This window comes from Rhipicephalus microplus, chromosome 3 (genome assembly GCF_043290135.1).
Source record: "Rhipicephalus microplus isolate Deutch F79 chromosome 3, USDA_Rmic, whole genome shotgun sequence".
NCBI classification, from domain to species: Eukaryota; Metazoa; Arthropoda; class Arachnida; order Ixodida; family Ixodidae; genus Rhipicephalus; species Rhipicephalus microplus.
In genome coordinates this window covers 61848535-61856034 of record NC_134702.1, presented here as the reverse complement: position 1 = coordinate 61856034, position 7500 = coordinate 61848535, and the positions used below count along the sequence as shown (strand labels likewise).

Genomic DNA, 7500 nt, shown 5'->3' with positions numbered 1-7500 from the left:
GAACCCACGCCCCCGAAGAGACTGGTGCCTTAAACCAGCGGCTTAGACCGCTCGGCCACGCTACCGATGCGTCGTAATATATTATAATGCAATGTTCAATGAACTGGACAAACGATCAGGTAGAGAAGCAATAAAAGTTTTGGCAGCGGTGGGATTCGAACCCACGCCCCCGAAGAGACTGGTGCCTTAAACCAGTGCCTTAGACCGTTCGGCCACGCTACCGATGTTTGGTAATATATTATAATACAATATTCAATACATTGGATGAACGACCTTGTAGAGAAGCAATAAAAGTTTTGGCAGTGGTGGGATTCGAACCCACGCCCCCGAAGAGACTGGTGCCTTAAACCAGCGCCTTAGACCGCTCGGCCACGCTACCGATGCGTCGTAATATATTATAATGCAATGTTCAGTGAACTGGACAAACGATCAGGTAGAGAAGCAATAAAAGTTTCGGCATCGTTGCCATTTGAGCCCACGCCCCCGAAGAGACTGGTGCCTTAAACCAGCGCCTTAGACCGTTCGGACATGCTACCGATGGGGTGCACTCTTTTATAATACAATATTCAATACATTGGATGAACGACCTTGTAGAGAAGCAATAAAGGTTTTGGCAGCGGTGGGATTCGAACCGACGCCCCCGAAGAGACTGGTGCCTTAAACCAGCGGCTGAGACCGCTCGGCCGCGCTACCGATGCTTCGTAATATATTAAAATGCAATGTTCAATGAACTGGACAAACGATGAGGTAGAGAAGCAATAAAAGTTTCGGCATCGTTGCGATTTGAGCCCACGCCCCCGAAGAGACTGGTGCCTTAAACCAGCGCCTTAGACCGTTCGGACATGCTACCGATGGGGTGCACTCTTTTATAATACAATATTCAATACATTGGGTCAACGACCTTGTAGAGGAGCAATAAATGTTTTGGCAGCGGTGGGATTCGAACCCACGCCCCTGAAGAGACTGGTGCCTTAAACCAGCGCCTTAGACCGCTCGGCCACGCTACCGATGCTTCGTAATATATTATAATGCAATGTTCAATAAACTGGACAAACGATCAGGTAGAGAAGCAATAAAAGTTTCGGCATTGTTGGGACTTGAGCCCACGCCGCCGAAGAGACTGGTGCCTTAAACCAGCGCCTTAGACCGTTCGGACATGCTACCGATTGGGTATACTCTTTTATAATGCAATATTCAATACATTGGATGAACGACCTTGTAGAGAAGCAATAAAAGTTTTGGCAGCGGTGGGATTCGAACCCACGCCCCCGAAGAGACTGGTGCCTTTAACCAGCGCCTTAGACCGCTCGGCCACGCTACCACTGCTTCGTAATATATTATAATGCAATGTTCAATGAACTGGAAAAACGATCAGGTAGAGAAGCAATAAAAGTTTCGGCATCGTTGGGATTTGAGCCCACGCCCCCGAAGAGACTGGCGCCTTAAACCAGCGCCTTAGACCGTTCGGACCTGCTACTGATGGGGTCCCCTCTTTTATAATGCAATATTCAATACATTGGATGAACGACCTTGTTGAGAAGCAATAAAAGTTTTGGCAGCGGTGGGATTTGAACCCACGCCACCGAAGAGACTGGTGCTTTAAACCAGCGCCTTAGACCGCTCGGCCACGCTACCGATGCTTTGTAATATATTGTAACAGACTAGAAAAGGGTAGAGAGGAGAAGCAGAGGAAGACGAAGAGTCTTGGCACGATCGCAGTGTGCTGCCGCAAACGACCATCGTTCACCTCCTGTAAATAAAACCATCTTATCACAGCTCGCTGTTACAGTTGTGGTGGACGTGCTGGGTAATCGACACCCGAAGACGGAAGGTGAACCGCAAGTTCTTCGACGGAGCCGTCGCATTGCTGGACTTCCACCGAATCCATCTGGGCTGGACATGTCCCACAACGCAAATGAACACCGACCCCTCTCGACTCCTGCGCCGACCAGTTCGGCTCCACAACTGAGAGATGCTCGTCCCTTCGCCGGCAGACCAGATGAAGACGTCGAGGCTTGGCTCATCCATTACAAACGGGTGAGCGCCGCTAACAAATGGGATGCCGCTTCTCAGCTTTTGTACGTCGTGTTCTTTCTGACCGATACTGCATTAATGTGGTACGAGAATCGGGAGGAAACGCTAACGACGTGGGACAGATTTGTTTCTTAAATCAAAGAGCGTTTCGGCGACCCAACAACGATAAAAAAAAGAGCAGAACAGACGCTAATGCAACGCGCTCAAGTGTCAGGTGAAACTTGCACGACCTACATTGAGGAAGTCATAAAGCTATGTAGGACCATTGACTCCGGAATGTCTGAGGAAGACAAAGTCGGGCACATTCTAAAAGGAATCGCCGAGGATGTTTACAGTTTCCTCATCGCGAAAGACACCTTGACATCTGTCACCGATGTCATTCGTCATTGCCGCAATTTTCAGCAACTAAAGACGAGGCGCATCACGCCAAAGTTCGGCAGGCTGCCCAATGTGACGACCATCGCGAGCATAGACAGCAACCAGGCACTTGATCTTGCAACAACAATCCGGCAGATCGTACGTGAAGAACTCGGCCTGTACGCGCAAGTGGCAAACCGCCCAAGCACTCATCCTCCCTATCAGCCACCAGAGTTCGAGCGAAACATTGCTTCATTCTCCTCGTACCGAGTGGCGGAGGGCTTTGAGGATTCTGATGCCACATCTCAGTATCAGCCACGTCTATACGATAGAAGCCCTGCCTATGACGCACGATCACGACGAGCACAGCCACATTATTATACTCAGGGTTCTCAGCCGGACTACGTCCCGCTGCGGCAAGGACAGTACCAACCCTACTACCAAGATGTGACTTACGACGAATACGATGAATTCCAGAGAGTGGCAGAAACCCGTTCTTTGCGTGATAACAAACTTCCTCACCGACAGCAGCGGCCCAGGATTCGTTCCATTCAAGATAGTATAAACCGTGACCCTCCCGTGTGCTACAACTGTGGTTTCACTGGGCATATTGCTCGGTATTGCCGCCAACAATGGCGCCAATCACGAAGGACACCAGCCATGTCTTCGCCACCAAGACCCGGTGCTTCATATGACCAGCGGACAACCGACTTGTTTACAAGGGACCGTTTTTCGCGCGAGACCAGACGCAATGATTCGCCAGCATCCGAGCGGAGTTTGACACCACCATCCAACCGTTCTCGTCGCTCGCCGTCTCCTCTGCGTCGTTCTTCTCCGCCGCCGGGAAACTAGCATCCGCGGCCAATGGAGGTGAGGTCGCCGGACGGTCTTTTCAAGATATACCTCTGCCTATTGTTATGATCAAAAACAAAGTGAATGTGTTGATAGATGGAATACCGACGATGGCGTTAGTTGGCACTGGGGCGACTGTGTCTGTGATGAGCCTCGCCTTCAGAAACCGCTTAGGTCGCAAAGTTATGTTTTCATGGGACGATACAATCACCTTTCGTGGTGTAGGCGGCGAGTGGCTTAATCCTCTTGGTGTATGTGCTGTCAGTGTTTCATTGGCTGGAAAAGTATTTGTATCGGAATTTCTGGTTTTATCTCGTTGTTCGCACGATGTCATTCTTGGTATCGATTTCCTGGAACAATGCGGTGCTTCCGTTGACTGTGGTAGTGGGGAAATATCACTAAACAATTTGTTTCCACCGTCGCTTTCCGAAGAAGACTACCGTGGCGAAGACAGGAACACACTTAGTGTGATTGATGAAGTGATAGCACCATCTTGGTGCCTGACACCCGTTCAAGTCTCTTCCACAGCGATTGATGATGCTTGTGTTGACCTCGTAGTGGGGCCTCTGCGCAAGAATTGTTTGAAGAAGGACATACTTGTGCCTTGTTCTGTTGTGTGCATGACGAAAGGAGTAGCAACATTGTGGGCGCTGAACTGTTCTGCCACGCCGGTTGTGCTTCCTCGCGGGATGAAGATAGCTCTCTTTGATGAAGCCTCATGCAACTCGATAGCAGCAATAGCTACGGACCTCCCCACCTCTTCCTCTGCTTGTGATATTCGCCAAAATGAAGATCTAATGCTCGCTATGATCAGCAAGACTCTCAGTACGACGGAACGGCAAGCGCTGGTGCAGGTCCTTTCACGGCATGTTGCTGCTTTCGACTTCAAACATAGAGATGCACCCCTTTAGTTACCCTCGTTCCGCACTCGTCACAGAATAGACACTGGCTCTGCACACCCCATCCGCCAAAAGCCCTACCGAGTGTCATCCTCTGAGCGCAAAGTTATCGCCGAACAAGTAAAGGACATGATGAACAAAGGAGTCGTGCAAGAGTCGTCCAGCCCGTGGGCAGCCCCGGTAATTCTTGTCAGGAAAAAGGATGGTTCCTGGAGATTCTGCGTAGATTACAGGCGTCTAAACACTGTGACGAAGAAAGATGTATATCCCTTATCGTGGATTGATGACGTCATAGATTGCTTGCATGCCGCTTCCTATTTTTCAACGCTTGATTTGCGGTCAGGTTATTGGCAAATACCTATGGAACCCGGCGACAAAGAAAAGACTGCTTTCATAACTCCGGATGGCTTATTTGAATTTATAGTCATGCCTTTTGGCCTTTGTAATGCTCCAGCCACCTTTGAAAGATTTATGGACACAGTATTACGTGGTCTAAAATGGGAGATATGCATGTGCTACCTTGACGATGTTGTGATCTTTGGCCGTACGTTTGAGGAACATAACAACCGTCTCAGTCTTGTTCTCGACTGCATCAAAAAAGCCGGACTGGTTCTGAATTCTAAAAAATGTCGCTTTGGCGAACGTCAAACTCTCGTGCTGGGGCACTTGGTCGACAAGGATGGCGTCAGACCCGATCCTCGCAAGATAGAAGCAGTGAGCTCTTTTAAATCACCGCAGTCCGCACGAGAACTTCGCTCATTTGTCGGCCTATGCTCATATTTTCGTCGTTTTGTTCCACGATTTGCGGAGATCGTGTATCCGCTGACAAACGTCTTGCGACAGGATGCAACCTTCAACTGGACACCAGAGTGTGACGCCGCATTCTCACAACTTAAGTTTGTACTAACGTCAGCACCACTGTTGCGTCACTTCGATCCATCTTGCCCGACTGAGGTCCACACGGACGCTAGTGGTATCGGTGTAGGCGCGGTGCTTGTACAACGTCACAATGGCGCAGAGCATGTCGTGGCATATGCCAGCCGTTGCCTGAGCAAATCAGAACGCAATTACACAGTTACGGAACAGGAATGTCTGGCAGCTGTTTTCGCTGTACAGAAGTTTCGTTGTTATCTTTACGGGAGGCCATTTAAGATAATTACCGATCACCATTCGTTATGCTGGCTGGTCGGTTTGCGTGACCCCTCTGGCCGCCTCGCACGTTGGGCGCTGCGACTTCAGGAATACGACTTCACGGTGTCGTACAAGAGTGGCCGTCGTCACGCTGACGCAGACTGCCTCTCCCGGATTCCTCTTGCGACTACTGACTGCGATGCTGAGAATTTTGACGACTGCATTGCTGCTGTTACAAGCACGTTCCCCAACGCAGCTGATTTCCAGAGAGAACAACGCAACGATCTCAACTTGGATCCTCTTTTTGCCGCCGCACGTGCTTCCCAACACAGCGGTCGCTTTACGGTCCGAGACAAGTTGCTCTATAAAACTAACTACTCTAGACCTGGAGCACGTTTTCTTCTAGTTGTCCCCGAGAGCCTTCGCTCCGAAGTTCTACGTGCCATGCATGACGATGCGACGTCCGGTCACTTCGGCTTCATTAGAACACTGAACCGCACGCAGGAACGCTTTTACTGGCCCAAGATGTACGAAACAACGAAGCGTTACGTCGCTAGCTGCGAGACGTGCCAACGTCACAAGCGCCCGGCCACCGCTACACCAGGTCCCCTTCAGCCATTAACACCACCCAGCGCACCTTTTGAACAAGTAGGAATTGACATTATGGGTCCATTTCCGTTATCTAACAATAAGAAGCGTTGGATAATCGTCTGCGTCGATCATCTTACGCGGTATGCCGAAACCGCAGCTATTCCCTCTTCTACCGCGGCATCCGTGGCGGACTTCTTGCTTCACTCCGTGGTCCTTCGCCATGGCCCACCGCGTGTTATTATCAGCGACCGTGGCCGCCAGTTCACTGCCGATGCCGTTGAAGAATTACTACGCATGTGCACGACACAGTTCCGTCATTCCACACCGTATCACCCACAGACGAATGGCCTCGTTGAACGGACAAACAGAACGCTGACCAACATGCTTGCCATGTACGTTTCTTCCAATCATAAGAATTGGGATGAAGTGCTGCCTTTTATCACGTACGCGTACAACACGGCAAAACATGAAACAACGAACTTCAGCCCATTTTATCTGTTGTACGCAAGGTTGCCACTAAGCTCTCTAGACACTTTCTTACCCTTCATTATACACAATGACGACTCTGTATCAAACACCCTGTGCCTCGCGGAAGAAGCCCGTCGAATCGCTCGTCTTCGTACTCTGGCCTCTCAACGTCGTTCGAAGGAACGATATGACGACCGTCACGAACCGGTTTTATTCGAAAAAGGTGACTTGGTGTTACTTTGGACACCGAAACGCAAGCGTGGATTGTGTCAAAAGCTTCTGTCACGATATTCAGGCCCATTTGTAGTTTTGGAGCGTCTAAGCCAGCTCACTTACGTAATAGCTCGTCTTTTGTCCAATGGTCGACGATCGACCAGAACGCAGCTCACTCACGTGGCTCGCCTGAAACCTTTCCACCCTCCTTTCGCATCATAACTCGCCATACGGGCTTCGTCTGCTTGCGGGGGAATGTAACAGACTAGAAAAGGGTAGAGAGGAGAAGCAGAGGAAGACGAAGAGTCTTGGCACGATCGCAGTGTGCTGCCGCAAACGACCATCGTTCACCTCCTGTAAATAAAACCATCTTATCACAGCTCGCTGTTACAATATTATAATGCAATCTTCAATGAACTGGACAAACGATCAGGTGGAGAAGCAATAAAAGTTTTGGCAGCGGTGGGATTCGAACCCACGCCCCCGAAGAGACTGGTGCCTTAAACCAGCGCCTTAGACCGCTCGACCAAGCTACCGATGCTTCCTAATATACTATAATGCAATGTTCAATGAACTGGACAAACGATCAGGTATAGAAGCAATAAAAGTTTCGGCATCGTTAGGATTTGAGCGCACGCCCCCGAAGAGACTGGTGCCTTAAACCAGCGCCTTAGACCGTTCGGACATGCTACCGATGGCTGGCACTATTTTTAATGCAATATTCAATACATTGGATCAACGACCTTGTAGAGAAGCAATAAAAGTGTTGGCAGCGGTGGGATTCGAACCCACGCCCCCGAAGAGACTGGTGCTTTGAACCAGCGCCTTAGACCGCTTGGCCACGCTACCGATGCTTCGTAATATATTATAATGCAATGTTCAATGAACTGGACAAACGATCAGGTAGAGAAGCAATAAAAGTTTCGGCATCGTTGGGATTTGCGCCCACGCCGCC

General features: G+C 49.9%; 8 non-coding genes across 8 annotated transcripts in view; all 8 read right to left on the bottom strand.

Annotated features, from left to right (window-relative positions):
• TRNAL-AAG (transfer RNA leucine (anticodon AAG)) overlaps nucleotides 1-65 on the bottom strand; it is an 82-nt gene extending 17 nt beyond the window's left edge. Inside the window, exon 1 of the tRNA in view lies at nucleotides 1-65. This exon is cut by the window's left edge and continues 17 nt beyond it. This is a non-coding gene — a tRNA (tRNA-Leu).
• A 75-nt stretch (nucleotides 66-140) lies between these two features.
• On the bottom strand, nucleotides 141-222 carry TRNAL-AAG (transfer RNA leucine (anticodon AAG)). Its single transcript has one exon. It is a non-coding gene; the product is annotated as a tRNA-Leu (tRNA).
• A 75-nt stretch (nucleotides 223-297) lies between these two features.
• TRNAL-AAG (transfer RNA leucine (anticodon AAG)) lies at nucleotides 298-379 on the bottom strand. The gene has a single exon. It is a non-coding gene; the product is annotated as a tRNA-Leu (tRNA).
• Nucleotides 380-925: 546 nt separating this feature from the next.
• Nucleotides 926-1007, bottom strand: TRNAL-AAG (transfer RNA leucine (anticodon AAG)). Its single transcript has one exon. It is a non-coding gene; the product is annotated as a tRNA-Leu (tRNA).
• A 232-nt stretch (nucleotides 1008-1239) lies between these two features.
• Nucleotides 1240-1321, bottom strand: TRNAL-AAG (transfer RNA leucine (anticodon AAG)). Its single transcript has one exon. It is a non-coding gene; the product is annotated as a tRNA-Leu (tRNA).
• Nucleotides 1322-1553: 232 nt separating this feature from the next.
• TRNAF-AAA (transfer RNA phenylalanine (anticodon AAA)) lies at nucleotides 1554-1635 on the bottom strand. The gene has a single exon. It is a non-coding gene; the product is annotated as a tRNA-Phe (tRNA).
• A 5364-nt stretch (nucleotides 1636-6999) lies between these two features.
• On the bottom strand, nucleotides 7000-7081 carry TRNAL-AAG (transfer RNA leucine (anticodon AAG)). The gene has a single exon. It is a non-coding gene; the product is annotated as a tRNA-Leu (tRNA).
• Nucleotides 7082-7312: 231 nt separating this feature from the next.
• TRNAF-AAA (transfer RNA phenylalanine (anticodon AAA)) lies at nucleotides 7313-7394 on the bottom strand. Its single transcript has one exon. It is a non-coding gene; the product is annotated as a tRNA-Phe (tRNA).
• Nucleotides 7395-7500: the final 106 nt, after the last annotated feature.